This window comes from Chrysemys picta, unplaced genomic scaffold (assembly GCF_011386835.1).
Source record: "Chrysemys picta bellii isolate R12L10 unplaced genomic scaffold, ASM1138683v2 scaf600, whole genome shotgun sequence".
Classification (NCBI taxonomy): domain Eukaryota; kingdom Metazoa; phylum Chordata; order Testudines; family Emydidae; genus Chrysemys; species Chrysemys picta.
The window spans coordinates 17,313-39,249 of record NW_027053307.1 but is presented as its reverse complement, the minus strand read 5'-3'; the positions used below and the strand labels follow the sequence as shown (position 1 = coordinate 39,249).

The window sequence follows — 21,937 nt, the reverse complement described above, 5'->3', positions numbered from 1 at the left end:
TGGCTCCTCTTTGGTTCCAACATGGGGAATTGAACTGTTCGGAGAAAGTAAAATAGGTAAAAAAAAGTTGCCTCACCACTAACAATACTTACTGCCACAAGTGAAGAAGATTCTCCCTTTGGTGTCACCAATGACAGCTGGATGCAACCAAGGCGCTTCTATCGATGATCCTAGGCTACCTACTAGAAATGAAGGAAACGGGGTTAGCCATAAGCTCTATTAAAGTACACCTCGCTGCCATTACGGCCCTCCATGAACAGAGAGAAGGGGCTTCAATATTCATTCACCCGATTACATGGTGCTTTCTAGCAGGTATACAGAACATGTACCCAGAAGTACACCAACCTGCACCACCATGGGCTCTCAATGTTGTGTTCAAATGTTTCACAAGACCACCCTTTGAGCCTCTAACAACCTACTCGCTCCTTCACGTGTCACTGAAGGTCGTATTACTAGTGGCAATCACGTCTGCCAGACGTGTCAGCAAAATAGGAGCATTGATGACTGAATGACTGTACACTGTATTTACCAAAGACAAAATCATGTCATGTCCTCACCCAAAATACTTGCCCAAAGTGGCTACAAATGTTCATATTACCCAAACCATACACTTACCTGCCTTCCAGCCCAAGCCACATAATGACTCCCGAGAAGCAACATTGCACATGCTGGATGTCAGACTGGCTGTAGCCTTCTACTTGGACAGAACTAAACCATTTCGCAAGTCACCAAGACTATTCGTCTCTACAGCAGAGTGCTCCAAGGGCTCTACAATATCGACGCAGAGACTGTCTAAAATGGGTCTCTACCTGTATTCAAACTTGCTACCACCTGCATCACAAAGAACCCACCGTGGGCATCAGATCCCACTCAACGCGAGCCACGGTGACATCGATTGCACTCTTGAACAATGTCCCCTTAATAGATGTTTGTAGAGCTGCAACCTGGACATCGGAGCTCACTTTTGTAAAGCATTACGCTATCACCCAAGGCCTAGTCTCAGACTCTATTGTTGGCCTTACAATGCTCTCATAACACACTTATACATAACTCCTAACCCCTACCACCCTGGAGGGGTACTGCTTTACAAGCACCTTGAGTGGCGCACCCACAGGGACACCACTCGATGAAGAAGAAGAAGTTACTCACCATGTGCAATAACTATGGTTCTTTGAGTTGTGTGTCCCTGTGGGTATTCCACTACCCACTCTCCTCTCATCTACTTCCAGTAGAGAAGGAACTGAGGGGACAGTCAGGGGGGCGCACGCTATAGGAGGTGCCAGTGGCTGCCCTTCCCCCTACCCAGTACTGCTGCGAGAAATCTCTGATCTCCAGCGCACAGACGCACCGACACCTAGAGTGGAGCACCCACAGGGACACACATCTCGAAGAACCATCGTTACTGCACAAGATGAGTAATTTCTTCTTACACTAAATCGATATCATCACACAGTAAAAATCACAGTACACTGGCCAAAACACAGTATTCACAAGGCCTCTCATTTTCAGTTTTTATTTTAAAATGTCCTGGGAATTTATTTAATGTAAAAGTGGGTGAAAATTGGTGCAAAAAAAATAACTTCACAGTTTCCTGGGGCAATAATGGGGGCCGGGAGGACAGAAGAAAAGTCAGAGTATTGAAAGTAAAAACAGTTTAATGCTTTAATGTATTTAATAACTGTATTTAGCTGATAGCTGAAAATACAGTCCAGCTTGAGAGAATGCTTAAAGAACTGACTGCGAAAAGTAGTCAAATAGGATTAAAAATGAACCAGTCGAAAACAAAATATATGAGATCAGATGTTCTGCCAAGAACCCAAATTACTCAGGGAGAAGAGCAGATCCAAGAGGCTGACAAATACGTTTATTTGGGCCAGGAAGTCAAGATGCGCCACGATCAGAAAGGCAAACTGTCGCGCAGGAAAAAAAGCTGGATGGTGCACATTCAACGACATCAGGGACATCTTCCAAGGAAAGATCAGCAAAACAACTCGTGCAAATCTTTTTAACTTGACCGTGCTTCCAGCGATGCTATATGGCAGCGAAACACGGTCGCTGATGAAGACTGAAAAATATCAACTGTCTGTCACACAGAGGGCAATGGAATGAACATTTTTGGGCATTTCGCTCCGCAATCGCATCCCCAATGAAATAATTAGGCAGCAGTCTGGAGTCTGAGATGTTGTCAAAAGCAAGCTCCACAAAATGCGGTGGGCGGGACATGTGGCCTGACTCAGTGACAACAGATGGACTGCAGCTATATCTGAGTGGCATCCGCGAGAACTGAAACAGCCATGCGATTGGCCTCCGGTGGGATGATTTCTTAACAAGGACCTATGGACAAACATGGCGAAGGATGGCCAGAGCAAGAGAAGATTAGAAGATGTGTTGTGATCGGCTCAGTCTTAAAGCAACTAGTATGTACAAGTATGCAAGTGGAACCCTTCTGCCAGTCAATACAACACAAAACTGGTTTGAGCCTCCACCCAGTGACCTGGGCACCTCTAGAGGAAATACTGCCCCTCTCACAAACAGAGTCTGAGTGTAGCAGAGAAACTTTTAATGAAAGGAGGGAAGTAACTCAGCATTAATTTGGGAAAATGGAGGGTTCATAACATAAACCATGAGCAAAAGACCCACCTACAAATAAGTTGGGCTGTGTCCTTCTCCCTCAGGTTCTTAAGTCCAGCAACCCAAAAGTCCCTTTCACGTGTCCGTCCCTTTTCTGCACACCACACTACCCGCCGGCTCAGCGGGTAGCAATCGATGTATCGGGGATTGATTTATCGTGTGTAGTATAGACATGATAAATTGATCCCTGATTGTTCTCCCGTCGACTGCTGAACTCCAGCTTGGCGAGAGGCGGAAGCAAAGTCGACGGGGGAGCCGCGGCCATCGATCCCGCGCCGCAAGGACGCGAAGTAATTCTAAGTTGATCTAGGATATGTCGACTTCAGCTACACTATTCTCGTAGCTGAAGTTCCGTATCTTAGATCGACCCCCCGTCCCCCAATGTGGACCAGGCCTTACAGTGCAGACCCAGAGTCCAGAGGTGCATCTGCAGAATTCACCTCCCACCCTGGGTGGAGGGTGCGGGTAAAAGAGGCACATTACTCGCTCTGTTGCCCGAGCACTTGCGTGCCGCTCCTCTTTGCCAGCTGCATTGACAGCCGATTGGTGCCCCGCTCTTCTTCGTCACTGCGCCTCACCTCCGGGCTCTGCCAATTGCCACCTCGCCAGCTGACTGTCAGTCACCTTCTACTGCCACCTGCCTCTCATGCTGTGACGTCTGCAGGTCAGTCTCTTAGTGATTTTCAGCTCTGGGCACAAACACGGTCCCACCACAAGCAATTTTAGCTCTCAGTGATTTTTAGCTCTTAGCAGGGTGGGCAGAGACACTGCCCAACCACAACTGATTTCAGCTCCAACTGAGATTTTAAAATAACGAAGGGGCTCCTAATGAAGTCTATTTAGCTCTCTCTTTGAACAGTGGGGAGGAACAGGTTAAACCAGACCAGAGACCCTTAAGAAGACTCCACACTTCCTGATTGGTACATCTGTCCCCCCTTACTTTCATAGGCCTCTGGCATTCCAGGCCCTGGCTTAACAAGCTGGTCAGCTGATGGTGACCCCCCTCATTTGGGACAGGTTAAGCACAGTTCTGCTCCCCGTTGTTCCTACAATAATGACATCATTGAAACAATATTTCACTACTCCTTCATTCAGTACTAGAGTGATTTGTAACCCAGCACCAGCCAAAGTTGATTTATTTGAGCAACACAGCTCCATCTGCTGTATATCTAGGCAGAGTAGGGGCATGGCTACACTCGAAACTCCAAGGCGCCGCTGCAGGAGCGCTCCCACGGCAGCGCTTTGAAGTGCGAGTGTGGTCGCGGCGCCAGCACTGGGAGAGAGCTCTCCCACCGCTGCAGGTACTCCACCTCCCCAAGGGGATTAGCTTACAGCGCTGGGAGCGCGGCTCCCAGTGATGGGGCACTGTTTACACTGGCATTTTACAGCGCTGTAACTTGCTGCACTCAGGGGGGTGTTTTTTCACACCCCTGAGCGAGAAAGTTGCAGCGCTGTAAAGCGCCAGTGTAGCCATAGCCTAGGTGTGTTCATGTAAACAGTTTTTTCCTGAACTCTCTCCCACTCCCAGCTAGCTGTCGGGAATTCATTCAGACCCTGCTTACATATGTGGATGCGTGTGTGTGTGTAGATCTTCCACTACATTGCCTTATTTTAACAGACAGCATCACCTTTCCATTTAGGCTAATTTGTTATTGACATAAACACATTTATCTAATATAATGTATTGGCTGTTCTTAACATAATCTGTATTTTCATATACTGGAGAGGTCCAAAAATTGGATGAAAATAGTAAAAACTGAATAACAGCTTTTGTAAAACCCAGGCAATTAAAAAAAAATTGAAAAACTAAAACCGAAGGGCCTTAAGTATTCATAGATTATTACAGGAAGCTCCAAGTGCTTCACACACCTTCAGTCTGGAGAGTCACTACAGCAGCCTAATGAGGCCAGGAGGACTAGATAATGAGGTGAAAGCTGAAGAATAAAAGCCCATCTTTGGAGATACTGGATTACAGCTGCCCTCATCTCAGAGCTTCGCGCCTTCAGCGTTAGCCTCCAAGAGATTCAGTAGCTTGTGTCAGTTCTCTGAGGGACTGGCAGTTGAGCCAGTTCTCTGGGCTAGGGCCCTGTCTCTACACTCTTTGTTTGGGATGCCTCTGAGTTCTGGTCAGGAGTGAATCTGCATTAGCCTATTGACCATGGAGTTACTCAAGGCATCCAGACAATATTTGCACAGCTACACTCTGTTCAGAAGAGAATGAATCCCTCCCTCTTCCCATATGAAGGGGTGGTCCATCGTTCAGTCTGTTTCAGAGCACTCCCCTGTCTAGACTGTGACTGTTCCCAGTCCATCTCCTGTAACTCACATTTCCAGGTGTCTGTCATCCCGTGTGGGGATCCAGGAATGATACGCACCCTGGGCCCCAATGACATTTATTGCCTGTTAAAGGCTCTCTGCACTAGGGCCCTTGAAGGCCTTTCCATGAACTGTGAGACAACTGGCCAGTCTCTCCCAGTCTAGGCCAAGCATTTCCCCACTTGTCTAACAGTTTTCAACACCACCAAACCCAGGTCAGATCCAATCTCCTTTTGTGGTAGGGGCAAAACATCCTTCAAGTTTATTCCTTTGGCTCTGGATGAACGTCGGTTCTTCTCAGGGGAGGAGGTTGGCGTTTGGTGAAAGCAGCGGCGTGTGTCTTACATACTGTGAGGATGTTCCTTACTGCAGTATTTATAACATACCCACATGTGTCCCCAGCTGGGACAGGATTGTACCAGCTGGGAAAAGGTTGGGACTGGCAGGTGGCGTCACTGTCACGATTTTCTAAGTATTCTCCATCAATTTCCCGTTTGTTCAATGTGCCACATCTCAGTCCCTCACCTGCTCTCATATATTCATTGCTCTGTCACATTCCTGATGTGGGTGTTTACCGAGGACTGTGATTGCTGGTTCAGGATTTGCGGATAGTGTAGGCAGATATCTGTTTATCATCATAAATGAGACACAGCTATTCTGGGGGACCAGTAGCGATTCTGCCCCTGTGAGGATGGCAATAGGAACTGGGAATATGGCAGCACCTCACAGCTCCTCCACCTAACTGCCCTTGTCTCTGTGCCTTACTGAGCTCCAGATCAGTGCTCCCATTCATAACATCCCATGGACCCTGGCGGTGCCTGAGTAGCACCATTGAGCTGGGAGATACTTGATGCTGGTTGGCAGAGGTGGAGGGAGGGTAAAGTAATGCAATCTCCCTGAGGGACCACTGAGGGCAGGGATTGAAGGGGGCACCGTTAAGTTTGTCTGTCTGTGTTGGGGGCAGGGGTCCTCTTGACAGCAAATCAGAAAATGCTGAATGTAGAGTGCTGAGAATTAAGCTCTCCCATTTGGGAAGGGCATGAGGGCCCCCCCCCAAAAATCCTGCCTCCCTACTTCAGCATTGGTGTGAGGGTGAAAGGGGTTTGAAGTACGGCAGAGCATATGCTGTGGCAGGTCTTACCAAGCTGAGATGGTGTTGAGCTAGCCTCCAGGGTAGTAGGTAGTCTGACCATACCTCTATTAAGCTAGGGCAACCTGGCCAAAGTGGAGGGGGTACCGCAGCTACAGGACACAAGGGTTGGCACCCCGAATGCACTGCTGCAAGATTCTCCTGCCAAACAAGCCACACAATGCAGAATAAACTGGAAAACAGCTCAGACTCATGCGTCAGCCTGACCTGGGATAACACAGGACGAAAAACAGAGGCTAGTCTAACTATTTGTTGCAAGTCACAACACAAGAACACTGTCATCCGATTCATATATTGACATTTACATTGAAGTCAGAAAATCAATAAAAGCCGAGGTCATAGGGTTATGTGAAACAAGAATAAAAGACATGCATCTGATGAAGTGGGCATTCACCCACAAAAGCTTATGCTCCACTACATCTGTTAGTCTTTAAGGTGCCACAGGACTCTTTGTTGCTTTTTACAGATCCAGACTAACACGGCTACCCCTCTGACACAAGAATAAAAGACCTCATTGCACAATGGAAAAGCTGAGAGCAAGTATTCCTAGGAAGATCACTTGACAATAGAGCAAGGATTGGCGGTGTAGGAGTCATTGTCAGGAAAGAAACAGTTCCAAGGATAGTTAGCGGCAACATCGTGTCACCCCAAATAGCAGGTCTCACGCTTCAGATAAAATGAAGGAGAACGATTCAAATTATTCAGGTGTATGCTCCCACGCAGCAAGAGGAAGATGAAGAAATGGACCATATCTACGAAGAGCTGGAGGAGGTAATGCAGAAAAGATCCACCTACACAATTATCCAAGGGGACTTCAATGCAATAGTAAGTGGAAAAAAGATTGAAAAAGAAAAGTATGTGAGAAAATTCAGTAAAGGTGTAAGAAATGATTGTCTGGTTGCATTCGGAGAGGCAAACCATCTCCACATAATGAACACAATATTTGAAAAAGAACCTTGTCGGCAGTGGACAAGGAAACATCTGGATGGAGTCGCACTGAATCAGATTGATTATATAAAGACGGATACCAGAAGAATCTTTAATGATGTAGCGACAATACGAGAACGAATCATTTTCACAGGATCAGCCCGCTCAAAATATGTTCCGCTCAAAATATGTGTTGACAATGTCTATGAAGTTGAGAGATAGCCAGAAACTGAAGCAAAAATGGCACTTCAACGAAGAGGCATTTGTACAGGAAGTGAGTGAAATGAACCTTGAGTATAAAGGTCAACAAGGACATCGATGAGGCCTCTGAATAGTTTATCTCACAGCTAATCTCAGCAGCTAAGAAGGGAAAAGCATTGAAAATGTTGGGATGCAAGCAGAGGATCAGTGAGGAAATTGTGAATCTGATGGCAAGGACGGTGCGCATGAAATTAGAAGGAAAAATGGGCAAAGAATACAGAACACTGTGCAAAGGAACTTGTGTGAAGATCAAAGAAGACTACAAAGACTTTAGAAAAGAGAAATTCATAGAGGCGGCTGAAAAGAGTGAGTCTGAAGAAGGTAGAAAGAGATGTTAGACTGAAACGGATAATCCCAGAAGCGCTGTTGTATAGCACATGATTGGATTTTTGGTGTCCTAAGAGATTTGTGCACATGTTTAATTAACTGGTGGCAACAGCTAATTTCCTTTGTTTTCTTTCTCAGCTCTTCCCCAAAGGGGGCGGAGGTGAAAGGGCTTGAGGGTACCTCACCAGAAGGAATTCCCAAGGGTGTCTTCTTGGGTTCCAAAAAGGGTTTTGCATTTGGTTGATGGCAGTGTTTACCAAGCCAAGGTCAGAGAGAAACTGTAACCTTGGGAGTTTAGAAGCCTGGAGTGGCCAGTATTAACTTTTAAAATCCTTGCGGGCCCCCACCCTCTGCACTCAAAGTGCCGGAATGGGGAATCAGCCTTGACAAGGCAATATCAGGTTGCGCGTGCAAACCATCCCCCAAGTATATCTGCTTCTGATCTACCACAGTAGCTTGTATCTTTTTATTAGTCAGTTTGTTAGGTATTTGTTCTCCATTTGATAGAAAATAAAGGTATATATATTGTGATACAGCATGGCCAGATGGCAGCAGGAGAGTGATAGATGGGCTATATGGAAGCCCCAGGATGTTGAGAACCATATTTCCTGTAGAGGGAAGAGACGCTGCTACAGTTTAATTAGTGCACCTGAAGCCAATTAGACCAATTAGAGCACCTGAAGCCAGTCACCTGATAAAACCCCCCCTGCTTCAATCAGACAGTTGGAGGAACTGAAGCAGAGTGCTTTGTTGTTGGAGCAGAGAGCAGTTTGAAGGGAGGCAGAGGAGAGTTTGGAAAAGTGCAGTGGCGGACCAGAAGCCCAAGACCCTTGGTAAAGGGAAACCCAGCTTGTACCGAGCAGAGGAACTCCACAGACACAAGGGGTTGGGAGAAACTTAGCCCAAGCAGAGAGAGGGCAGGAAGCTCCACAAGCTGAAGGGCCAGAGAGGAGAGTAGCCCAGGGGAAGGAATCACTAGTTCAAGTGGTTTGCCACTATACCAAGGGCCCCTGGGCTGGGACCCGGAGTAGAGGTCGGGCTGGGGTCCCTCCCTCTCCACTCCCTTTTCTGGGATACTAGTGGGACAGTTAATACCCCAGATCAGGGGCGAGAAATGGCGCCCTGAACACCCTCACAAGAAGAGAAAGTGCGGGATCCATCACAGACTCCCCTGTAAGGGGCATGTCCGCTTCATTCAGCTCAAATGCTGCCTCTCTTGTAAAGATGCCTGGGTGAATCATACATGCTGCAGAAGTGCAATGTATGCCTAGGCCTGAACTATGGGGCTGGGAAGAACCAGGCAGTCAAACTTTGACACCTTATGATGGAGAATTCCCTCCAGCCTGCTCCTGAGTCAGGTCAGGAAACCCCTGGACGTCAGTTACCAGGGGCAAATAGGGCCCTTCCACCTCAGCTCAGCATTCTTCTGGGAAGGAGAAATTCTCAGAGCCTTCCTCTGAAGTCTCCCAGAAGAGCAGATCTAGTGCCCTTCCCAGGGGTTCCTCCACAAAAAGAATTCACTCCAGCCAGATCTACAGCCTCTGAGAGGTTTTCCTCAAGGTGGAAGAGGCTCCTCCAATATGGTGGACATGGGAAAATGCCACGATTCTAAGTCCAACCAGAGCTCTGGGAAGACCCTGGTAGCACCAAACAAGAAGGAGCAGTACTGTCATCTCAGACTCCACTCTCAATATCCTTACCAACTGCTGAGGTACCATGAAAGCCTTCAACCTCATCTGCACCAGCCCCGTGGCACCCCAGGACTCCATTGCCATCAGAAAAGGACAGACACCTCTCGGTACCACAAAAGCTCTCGGTACCTCAGGACGTCAGACTACAAAAGGAATTGGTGATGAGTGCTGAACCTCAGTCTCTGTTGGTAGCAGCCACAGAGCACCTTTCGGTATCGAGAATCCCCCATCTCCAGATCCCTTTGCCTCCCCGGTGCCATTGTCCCGCCAGTCCCATTCTCTGGGAGCTGCTCCAGATGACCTTCCCTCTACCTCCTCTCTTTTTGTGCAAGGTTCTCCAAAGCATCCTCACACACACACACCCCTTTCCCGAAGGGGCAGGGGAGATGTTTTGGGACCTCATCGATCCTGGTGGGAGCAGCTCCGGATGCTACCCCCTTCCCAGTAATGGCCTCAAGGGACATATTGGAATCCCTATACTGCCTATTGTCAGCAGTTCTCTAGGTCCCAGCCCCATCCCATTGGGATGACAGGGAGACCCAAACTTCCCCTCCCCAGCAGCAAGAGGAAACATTTCAGGAACAGCAGTCCAGGGCAGACAAAGAAGCCACATCTCAGACCTCCTTCCCAGATGAGGCCCTGATGCCTTTCTGCTAGTTCATGATTTTTGCCAGTTCCAGGACCACATTAAGCCAGTGCCAGAATCTGCAGATACCACTGGAAGAACTTGGAGAACTCCAACACAAGCTGCTGGATATTCTGCACTCTGTGACGCCATCAGGAGTCACCTTTCCCATTAATGAGGCTCTATGGGAACCCACTAGAACCATCTGGCAAATCCCAGCTACGGTGACACCCACTTGTAGGAGGGCTAACAAATAATACTATGTCCCCTCCAAGGACTCTGAATTGCTGTTTTCCAACCTCTCTTTGTTGATGTGGTGAACACCATTACAAATCCACCCCATATGACAGAGACCAAAAGCATCTGGACCCCACTAGGCTGGAAGGCCTATTCATCAGCTATGCTGCAATTCCTCTATGCAAATTACCCAGCATTTATGGCCAAATACTTTACCAACTATACATAATTTGAGTCATTTATTGAATGCCTTCACTCGGATCAAAGAGAACAATTCCAGGCAATTGTTGCTGAGGGTCAGTTGTTGGCAAGAATGTCTTTGCAGGCAGCTCTTGATGATACAGACACTGCATCTCTGTGGCGGCAGTTCTGTGCCGGGCTTCCTGGCTGATATTGTCTGGCTTCCCCAGGGAAATTCAGAATACAGTTGAGGCTCTTCAATTTGGCAGATGAAAGTTGTTTGCAGAGAACACTGACAAGTCATTAAATCCCCTTAAAGATTCCAGGACCATATTATGCACTTTGGGCATCTACACTCCTGCAAACAAACAGAGATTCAGTGGATCACCAATGGCTCAAAAATCCCTTTCATACTTATACCTCAGCTCACAGAGTCAGCGAGATTGGTGCATTCATGGCAGCCCCTCCCCACACCCCCTTTCAATGTTTCACAAGGAGAAGGTCTCCTTCCGACTGCATCCCAGCTTTCTCCCTAACGTGACTTCCAATTTTCACCTGAATCAGACCATATAGCTGCCAGTTTTCTTCCCAAAACCACATACTTCCCACCAGGAGACAGTTCTCCACACTCCAGATGTCAGGAGGGCAGAAGCCTTCTACCTCGACAGAACTAAACCATTTCACAAATCCAATAGACTATTCATTTTGATTGCAGATAGATTTAAGGGATTTGTCATTTCCATCCAGAGACTTTTGAATCACAACTTGATACCAAGCTGTCGCCATTACACTCCCTATCAGTATTTTGGCACATTCAACCAGATCACAGTCTACATCTATAGATCTACTTTAAAATGTGCCCATTTCAGACAGCTGCAGGACCGATATGTGGTCTTCAGTAGATATTTTCGCTAGACACTATGCATTAGTCGATGTCTCCAGGTCTGATGCTGCAGTCAGCAACGCAATTTTCTCTTCTGTTCTGGACTCCATTCCAAAGCTTCTTCCTCCTACTGGGGATACTGCTCAGAAATCACCCTGAGCGGTAGTAGGGATAGGACTTGAAGAAGAAAAAGGGGTTACTCCCCCTGTGTAGTAACTGTAGTTCTTTGAGATGTGTCCCCCTCTGGATGCCCCACTACCCGTCCGCCTCCCCTCTGCTTCAGAGTTTCTGCTCAGACTTGGTGGTGCAGAAGGAACTCAGCGGACTGTTTGGCCATGCAGCCTGATATGGCCTAGACCAGGGGTTCTCAAACTGGGGTCAGGACCCCTCAGGGAGTCGCGAAGTTATTACATGGGAGGTTGTGAGCTGTCAACCTCCACCCCAAATCCCGGTTTGCCTCCAGCATTTATAATGGTTAATTTAAAAAAAATAAATTTTAATTTATAGGGGAGGGGGTCGCACTCAGAAGCTTGCTATGTGAAAGGGGTCACCAGTACAAAAGTTTGAGAGCCACTGGCCTAGATGCAGGGCACAAGGGGCACACGCAGGCCCAGTGTGGTGCACCCCTAGGGACACACCCTCTAGAAGAACTACAGTTACTGCACAGGAGAGTAACCCCTTCTTTTGGTTTCGTGGGTTTCCTTAAAGCTGATTTGACTTGTGATGTGCTGCCACTTTGCTTTAATCTGATTCACATGCAGCAGTTCACAGAGAAAATCAAGTTCACCCAGGGCTCCATGTCTAAACTCTAAGCACAAGATTATGATATTGTGCTGCCATTACAAAATGAGATTAGGTCCAGCTCCACAAAGGGACGTTGGCCCGACGGTCTGAATACACAACAGGAGTTAGGCACAGTGATGCTGAGCGTCACAACACTTCACTTCTAGGCACCTAGAAAAATCACTGGGATTCACAAAGCCTGAGTTAGGCGCCTGAGCTCCTGCACAACAAATGGGGGAGAGACTGACGCCTTAGACTGTGAGTCACAAAACCCTGCAGAAGGCAGGTGTGACATACCCAGGGGACAATCTAGACTAGTGCGTAGCTGTGTCACCCTTTCCCCCTAACCTGGGGTTCCCTTTTCACTGCTTTGCTGCTGTACGCACCAGTCAGGACTGCTCACAAACAGCCTCCAGCATGCAAGTCCCTCCCAGCTACGTCTGTGTGTGTGCAGCAGCCAGCCAGTAGGGTTGCCAGGCAGCCAGTTTTCCACCAGAACGCCTGGTCGAAAAGGGACCCTGGTGGCTCTGGTGGACTGTTAAAAGTCCAGTCGGCGGTGCAGCAGGGGCTTGGGACTAAGGCAGGCTTCTTGCCTGCCCCAGCGCCACGTGGCTCCTAGAAGTGGCCACTAAGTCCCTGTGGCCCCTAAGTGCTCCAATGTGTAGAGGGTACAGTGACCAATGTGTAGAGCTGCAGGACCACCCATGTGCCCAGAGGCTGCAGGGTCTTGGCAGCTGCTTCCTCGCAGCTGCAGTAACTGCAGCTGGAACCCCGCACCCCTCATCCCTGGCCCCACCCCAGAGCCTGCACCCCCCAGGCCAGAGTCCTCGCCTCCCCCTCCAATCCTCTGCCCCAGCCCGGTGAAAGTGAATGAGGGTGAAGAAGAGTGAGCAACGATTGGAGAGGGGCATGAAGCAAGCAGAGGCGGGGCCTCGGAGAAGGAGCAGGGCATAGGCGGGGCCTCGAAGAAGAGAGAGGACAGGGCAGAGGTGTTCTGTTTTGTGTGATTAGAAATTTGGCAATCCTACCAGCCAGCCACACCTTGGTTATATTTCAGGGTGTTCCCCCAGCAATATCTGTCCTGTAATGCCAAGCCCTCTCTGCACAAGACAAATTCATAAAAAGTCCATATTTCTTTAAAAGAAATAATATGCACAATTTGTTACACCAAATTGAGTTTCCCAGACACTTCAATTTAATCACACTCGATTAGATATAACAATTAAACAAGTTTATTAACTACAAAGAGAGTGATTTTAAGTGAATACAAGTAAGGAGGCATAAACGTCCAAAATGGTTAGAAGAAAAATGACGATAAAACACAATTGGCGCCTAACTTAACAAATTGTGTTACATTCAAAGCAAAGCTCTCAACAGTCTTACTGGCCAAATTTCATCCAGGATCTAGTCTTCTGTTTAATGGCTGCTTCCTTTGTCCCTTCTCTTACCGTGCATAGAGTAGGGTTACCATACGTCTGGATTTTCCCGGACATGTCCGGCTTTTTGGGCTCCAAATCCCCGTCCGGGGGGAAATCCCCAAAAGCCGGACATGTCCGGGAAAATCGGGACATGCGGGCCGGCGGCCAGCGGTGCCGGGCCGGGGGCTCGGGAGCCAGCGGTGCCGGGCCGGGGGCTCGGGGGCCGGCGGCTCGGGGGCTCGGGGGACGGAGGTCGGCCGGGCCGGGCCGGGGGCTTGGGGGACGGAGGTCGGCCGGGCCGGGGGCTCGGGGGCCGGCGGTCGGCGAGGCTGGTCCGGGGGTGCTCGGCCGGGGGCCGGCAGTGCTGGGCGGGCCGGAGGTGCTCGGCCGGGGGCCGGCAGTGCTGGGCGGGCCGGAGGTGCTCGGCCGGGGGCCGGGCCGGGGACTGGCAGTGCTGGGCGGGCCGACCCTAGGGTTACCATATTTTGAGCCTCCAAAAGGAGGACACTCCACGGGGCCCCGCCCATGCCCCCCCGCCCCAACTCTGCCCCTTCCCCAAAGTCCCCGCCCCAACTCCGCCCCCTCCCCTGCTTCCCACGAATATTTGATTCACGGGAAGCCTGAAGCAGGTAAGGAGGGTGTGGGGGGAGGAGGCGCGTCTCCAGCCTGGGTCGGCTAGGGTTACCATTCGTCCGGATTTACCCGGACATGTCCTCCTTTTTGTGCTAAAAATAGCGTCCGGGGGGAATTTGTAAATCACTCAAAATGTCCGGGATTTCCCCCCCCCCCGGCAGAGCAGAGCGAGCGGCTGGGAGGGCTGCAGGAAAGTCACGGGCTGGACTCCGGAGCAGCTGTAGAGGAGCTCCTCCTCCTCCCTCCCTCCCTGCATTCTGAGCCGGCAGCTCCTCCCCGGCAGCCCCGCGCCCGGCTCCAGCAGCACTGTGCAGGGCCAGGGACCGCGTTGTGTGTTGTGCTGGGGAGCGCAGCCACATCTCCGGCTCGCGCAGAGCCCAACACCCTGTTCTGAGCAGCAGGGTAAGGGGGCCAGGGGGGCAGGAAGGTTCTGGAGGGGGCAGTCAAGAAACGGTGGGGGGGGGTCGGGAGTTCAGGGGGGGGCTTTTTGGGGGGAGTGGAGAAAGTTTTGGGCAGTCAGGGTACAGGTAGGGGGTAGGGTCCTGGGGGGCAGTTGGGGGGGGTCTTAGGAAGGAGCAGTTAGGGGATAAGGAACAGGGAGGCTTAGGTAGGAGGTGGGGTTCTGGAGGGCAGTTAGGAGCAGGGGTCCCAGGAGGGGGCAGTCAGGGGACAAGGAGCGGGAGGGGTGGGGGGTTGGGAGTTCTGGGGGGGAGCTGTCAGGGAGCAGGAGTGGGGAGAGGGATCGGAGCAGTCAGGGGACAGGGAGCAGAGGGGTTTAGATGGGTTGGGAGTTCTGGGGGGGGGGCTGTCAGGGGGTGGGGAGTGGTTGGATGGGGCGTGGGAGTCCCAGGGGTCTGTCTGGGGGTGGGGGTGTGGATAAGGGTTGGGGCAGTCAGGGGACAAGAGGCAGGGAGGCTTAGATAGGGGGTGGAGTCCTGGGGGGCAGTTAGGGGCAGGGGTCCCAGGAGGGGGCAGTCAGGGGACAAGGAACGGGGGGAGGGTTGGGGGTTCTGGGGGGTGGGAAGTGGGAGGGACAGGGGCGGGGCTCCTCCCGTCCTCTGTTTTGCTTGCTGAAATATGGTAACCCTAGCTAAGCAGAACTCAAGTTTTACTATATAGTCTGCAGTCAATCAGGAAGTAAGGGGGGAATGGGAACAGAGACTGTGGGTGGGGGAATTGGGATCATGTTTTGCTAAGGGCAGGAATGGGAACAGGGAATGGGAACAGGAACAGGGACACAGGCAAGGCTCTGTGGTGTCAGAGCTGGGAAGGGGGACACTAGGGTACGTCTTCACTACGCGCCGTATCGGCGGGTAGCAATCGATTTATCTGGGATCGATATATCGATCCCCGAACGTGCACACCGTCGACTCCGGAACTCCACCAGAGTGAGCGGCGGTAGTGCAGTTGACGGGGGAGCCACGGCCACCGATCCCGCGCTGTCTGGACCCCAGGTAATTCGATCCAAGATACTTCGACTTCAGCTATGCTATTCACGTAGCTGAAGTTGCGTATCTTGGATTGAGAAGGAAACTGGAATCATGCTTCCTGGAAGTTCATCGAATTGTTTGCACCTTCGGACTTTGGGTATTGTTACTCTCTGTTCATGCGAGAAGGACCAGGGAAGTGAGAGGGTGAAGGAATAAGCCCCCTAACAATGTTCCCTCAGTTATTGCCAGGCATGAATGTACATTAGCCTACTCAGTTTTGAATTACACAGAGCATCAGCATCCCTCCCTCCCCCTTTTCCAGTACGATGTCCATCATTCACTTGGTGAGGAAAGCTTCCTTGTCCATCGTGATTACCCCGCATTGCCTACCCGTAACTCACATTTCCAGGTGTGTGGGGAACCATGTTTGGCCTGCTGGGTGCACAGCTCGGCCCCAGTTACATTTGTCTGCCTATTGACTGATCTTCCTTCAGTGGCTCCCGAAGGCCTCTCGATGAAGTGTCAGACAAATGTCTGCTCTATTTCTATCAGTGTCATAGCTTTCAACAACACTGAATCCGATAAGATGGTATCCAAGCCATCAGAGTGTTCTTCTCCTTAAAGTATTGAGTCAGGGTAAATGGTGATTCTGAATTGCTTTATATGGCGTATTCTGTATTATTGATTCTATCTAAATAATCTTCATTCCTGGGGAGTGAAGATTCTTGGTAATCAGAATGCAGGTCAAGATAAAACCCATACAGTTTATCTGATTTTTATTTATCTTGCCTCTTGTTAGGTGTTGTTAGGCATCTAGTCTTCAATCAATGACATCAAGAGATGGAGAATCCATCACTTTCCCATTTAGTGAGTGCCAGGGGGCTCCATTTCCACTTCCACTAGCTCCCCATTTACGGTGAGCCAGAGCAGTACCTGCAGCAGGGAGCGGGAGTTGCTGATGGCCCCGCAACCCAGTGAAGTGGGTTGCGGGGAAGTTGAGATCTTGCCCCAAGTCATCCCAGACACTAATGCCAAGTCACAGGATGGCAGCATCTAGTGTCAGTGGAGTCCAAACACTATTTCAACCCCATAGTTTTCGATGAACTTCCCACAAGGGGAGGTGATGAGCACCCCCAGCAACACACACACACACACCACTCCTGGTGGTGGGAGGGGAACAGGAGAAAGGACAAAAGAAGTAAGAGATGAAGAGAAAGGAAGGAGGGATGGAGGAAAAGGTAAAACAAAAAGGACAAACCCTAATGTCCCCAGTGATTCTACGGCACAAAATCCAAGGGATGGAATAAAATTCTGCCATCTTAAACTACTGTTTTCCATGCCTAGAATTCAGCTGGCACCACGTGGATCAGACTGAGCAGCTGCCAAAACCTCTTGGAGGCTCTTACCTTCTAAACAGGGACATCTGTTTTCTAGTAAAATCAGTAAAAGGAAAGGAGAAAACTCGAAAGAGGCTCCTGCACGCACTCACATACGTGAACCCTAATACTCTCTCAGTCCTCAAAGAAAGACCTCGAGAAGGAGACTTGCTGAAGCAAAGCCACAGGGTCTCTGAGGTTTCCCTGGCCCTGTGCTCCTGTCCTGCCAGGCTGATGTCAGCATCTCTCTCGGAGGTCACCACCTCCCTAACACATTTGACCAATAAGCTGACATCCTGCAAAAGGCCTTTGTGATGTCACTGCCACACCCAACCAAACCCTGAAGTGCTAATGTCCTGCTGCTGGCCTGACACTTTGAAGCTTTGAGGTTGTCATAACTATAAAGGGAAGGGTAACAGCTGTCCTGTGTACAGTACTATAAAATCCTCCTGGCCAGAGACTCCAAAATCCTTTTCCCTCTAAAGGGTTAAGAAGCTCAGGTAACCTGGCTGGCATCTGACCTAAAGGACCAATAAGGGGACAAGATACTTTCAAATCTTGGGGAGGGGAAGGCTTTTGTTTGTGTTCTTTGTTTGTGTGGGTGTTCGCCCTCGGGACTGAGAGGGACCAGACATCAATCCAGGTTCTCCACATCTTTCTAAACAAGTCTCTCCTATTTCAAACAAGGCGTGTTAGTTTTCCTTTGTTTTCTCAACTTGTAAATGTACCTTTTCCTAGAGTGTTTATCTTTGTTTGCTGTACTTTGAACCTAAGACTAGAGGGGAGTCCTCTGAGCTCTTTAAGTTTGATTACCCTGTAAGGTTAATTTCCATACTGATTTGACAGAGATGATTTTTACCTTTTTCTTTAATTAAAAGCCTTATTTTTAAGAACCTGATTGATTTTTCCTTGTTTTAAGATCCAAGGAGTTTGGATCTTGATTCACCAGGAGTTGGTGGGAGGAAGGAGGGGAATGGTTAATTTCTCCTTCTTTTAGATCCAAGAGGGTTGGATCTGTATTCACCAGAAGTTGGTGGGAGGAAGGAGGGGGGATGGTTTATTTCTCCTTGTTTTAAGATCCAAGGGGTTTGGATCTGTATTCACCAGGGAATTGGTGAAAGGTTTCTCAAGGCTACCCAGGGGAGGAAATTAGCCTTGGGATGGTGGTTAAGCTTAGACGTTTTCATGCAGGCCCCTACATTTGTACCCTAAACTTCAAAGTGGGGATACAGCCTTGACACAGGTACTCTCTGTGGATCACCCCACTCAATGCGTCTTCATTCTAGGAAGCAAGCCGGCTAGACAGTAAAACATCACAGGCTGCTCCCAATACTACACTCAGTGTTTCCAAAATTTGTAGACTTTATGGCCACAAGAGACCTTTAGAGCATCTCATCTAAGCCCCTGCATATCATAGGCCTCCTGTATAGTACAATAGTTACTTTTTGGGCACACACATTCCAGAAAGGCATCTAGTCTTCATTCAATGACATCGAGAGATGGAGAATCCACCACTTTCCCTTTTAGTGAGTGCCAGGGGGCTCCATTTCCCCTTCCACTAGTTCCCCATTTACAGTGAGACAGAGCAGTACCTGCAGCAGGGAGTGGGAGTTGCTGAAAGACTCAGAGGAACAGCCCCTGCAGTGTCTCAGGCACCTGGCGCAAGTGGCGGATGATGCGGGTGCATCACTTTTGCCGTGACGTCCTCCTGCTGCAAGGGAACGAGAACCTGTCAGAGACTCAAACGCCCCGAGGAATCAGGGGGAATTAAGGGCACCGGGAACCAGCAGTATTTCCACTCAGCACCTGCCCACCGCTGAGGGATGAATTCACCTCCTGAACCCCAGAATGGAGTCTTCTTGTCCTTTCTAGTAACCTCCAGTGCCAAATCCCCTCCTTGAAGGGTGAGCTGCTGCTACCTCCCTCTCAGTGCCCTTGACAGATGTTCCACCACCAAACCACAGCTCAAGTTATCAGAACCCTCTTCTCCACCCCCACCCAGGTTGGCCAGAGAGGCGGCTCTAGCAGGGGGGGCAGGAGGGATTCTGGCAGCAGTGAAGTGGGTTCCGGGGAGGTTGAGATCTTGCCCCAAGTCATCCCAGACACCAATGCTAATCCACACGATGGCAGCATCTAGTGTCAGTGGAGTCCAAGCACTATTTCAACCACACAGGTTTGGATGAACTCCCCACAAAGGGAGGTGAAGAGCACCCCCAGCAACACACAAACACACACAAACCACTCCCGGTGGTGGGAGGGGAACAGGAGAAAGGACAAAAGAAGTAAGAGATGAAGAGAAAGGAAGGAGGGAGGGAGGAAAAGGTAAAACGAAAAGGACAAACACTAATGTCCCCAGTGATTCTACGGGACAAAATCACAGGGAGGGAATAAAATTCTGCCACCTTGAACTAGTGTTTTCCATGCCTAGAATTCAGCTGGCACCAGGTGGATCAGACTGAACAGGATACAAACCTCTCCGAGGCACTTACTTTCCTCAAAGAGAGACCTCAAGGAGGAGACTTGCTGAAGCAAAGCCAGAGGGGTCTCTGAGGTTTCCCTGGCCCTCATGTCAGCATCTCTCTCTGATGTCAGCATCTCTCTCTGAGGTCACCACCTCCCTAACACATTTGACCAATAAGCTGACGTCCTGCAAAAGGCCTTTGTGATGTCACTGCCACACCCAACCAAACCCTGAAGTGCTAATGTCCTCCTGCTGGCCTGACACTTTGAAGGTTTGAGCTACTCTGTGTGAATCACCCCACTCAATGGGTCTTCATTCTAGGAAGCAAGCCGGCTAGACAGTAAAACATCAGAGGCTGCTCCCAATGCTACACTCCGTGTTTCCAAAATTACTACACTTTATGGCCAGAAGAGACCTTTAGAGCATCTCATCTAAGCCCCTGCATATCATGGGCTTCCTGTATAGTACAATAGTTACTTTTTGGGCACAAACATTCCAGAAAGGTATCTAGTCTAAATTAAATGACATTAAGAGATGGAGAATCCATCACTTTCTCTTTTAGTGAGGGCCAGGGGGCTCCATTTCCCCTTCCACTAGCTCCCCATTTACAGTGAGCCAGAGCAGTACCTGCAGCAGGGAGCGGGAGTTCCTGAAGGCCTCAGAGGCGCAGCCCCTGCAGTGTCTCAGGCACGTGGCGTAAGTGCAGGATGATGCGGAGCTGGTGCATCATTTTGGCCCTGACGTCCTCCTGCTGCAAGGGAACGAGAACCTGTCAGAGACTCAAACGCCCCGAGGAATCAGGGGGAATTAAGGGAACCTGGAACCAGCAGTATTTCCACCCAGCACCTGCCCGTCAATGAGAGATGAATTCACCTCCTGAACCCCAAAATGGAGTCTTCTTGTCCTTTCTAGAAACCTCCAGAGCCAACCCCCCTCCTTGTAGGGTGAGCTCCTGCTACCTCCTGCTCAGTGCCCTTCACAGATATTCCACCTCCAAACCACAGCTCAAGTAATCAGAACCCTCTTCTCCACCCTGACACAGGTTGGGCAGGGAGGCGGCTCTAACAGGGTGTGCAGGAGGGATTCTGACAGCAGTGAAGTGGGTTGCAGGGAGGTTGAGATCTTGACCCAAGTCATCCCAGACACTAATGCTAAGTCACACAATGGCAGCATCTACTGTCAGTGGGGTCCAAGCACTATTTCAACCCCACAGTTTTGGATCAACTCCCCACAAGGGGAGGAGAAGAGAACCATCAGCACCACACACACACACACACACACACACACACACACACACACACACCACTCCTGGTGGTGTGAGGGGAACAAGAGAAAGGACAAAAGAAGTAAGAGATGAAGAGAATGGAAGGAGGGATGGAGGAAAAGGTAAAAGGAAAAGGACAAACCCTAATGTCCCCATGTCGGACATCAGGAATGGTAACATACAGAAGCCAGTATGTGAACACTTCAATCTCCCTGGTCATTCTATTACAGATTTAAAAGTCACTATCATTGAACAAAAAAAACTTCAGAAACAGACTTCAAAGAGAAACAGCAGAACTAAAATTCATTTGCAAATTCAACACCATTAATCTGGGCTTGAATAGGGACTGGGAGTGGCTGGCTCACTACAGAAGCAGCTTTTCCTCTCCTGGAATTGACACCTCCTCATCTATTATTGGGAGTGGACTACATCCACCCTGATTTTTGAATTGGCCCTGTCAACACTGGTTCTCCACTTGTGAAGTAACTCCCTGCTCTCCATGTGTCAGTATATAATGCCTGCATCTGTAACTTTCACTCTATGCATCCGAAGAAGTGAGGTTTTTACTCACGAAAGCTTATGCCCAAATAAATCTGTTAGTCTTTAAGGTGCCACCAGACTCCTTGTTGTTTTTGTAGATACAGACTAACATGGCTACCCCCTGATACTTGACACCATGCAAGGCACTAAATTTAGCCGTATGGAGTGGAAATCCATCAACCTCAACAAAAAACTTGCACAGATACAGACAGACATCATCTTCCTCTCCAAATGCAAACAGATGGACATCATACCAAAAGGACGGAAGGTCAAAAATCCATTGCAATCAACATACTACACTGAGTATGGTGAGAGATTGTGCCACACACTCTCTCAAAGAAACTGAGGAACCACCTGATCAGCATCCTGTACAGCAGACAGGAGAAGATCAAGAATGAGCTCTCAGAACTGGAGACTCTCATACAATACCAGCCTTCTACACAAACTTCCACGTGGCTGGACTTTACAAAAATGAGACAAGCCATTTACAATGCACACTTCACTTCTCTACAGAGGAAAAAGGACTGTAAGTTATCTAAACTAATACCTGCCACTAGGGGCTATAACAATGGTACCCTCAACTCATCTAACAACATTGTCAATCTTTCCAACCACACGCTTAGCCCAGCAGAAGAGTCTGTCCTATCTCGGGGACTCTCTTTCTGTCCCACCGTCCCCACGAACATGATACAGTTCTGCGGTGATCTGGAAGCCTACTTTCCTCGTCTCCGACTCAAGGAATATTTTCAACGCACCACTGAACAGTGCACTGACCCACAGGAACCCTCCTACCAACACTACAAA

At 49.4% G+C, this 21,937-nt stretch overlaps 1 long non-coding RNA gene across 1 annotated transcript; it reads right to left on the bottom strand.

Moving 5' to 3' along the window:
* Positions 1 to 6,717: 6,717 nt before the first annotated feature.
* On the bottom strand, positions 6,718 to 20,065 carry LOC135978994 (uncharacterized). The gene is made up of 3 exons (XR_010596328.1): positions 19,957 to 20,065; positions 18,461 to 18,579; positions 6,718 to 10,703 (listed from the first exon to the last, which is right to left on the bottom strand). It is a non-coding gene; the product is annotated as an uncharacterized LOC135978994 (long non-coding RNA).
* Between the last annotated feature and the right edge of the window lie 1,872 nt (positions 20,066 to 21,937).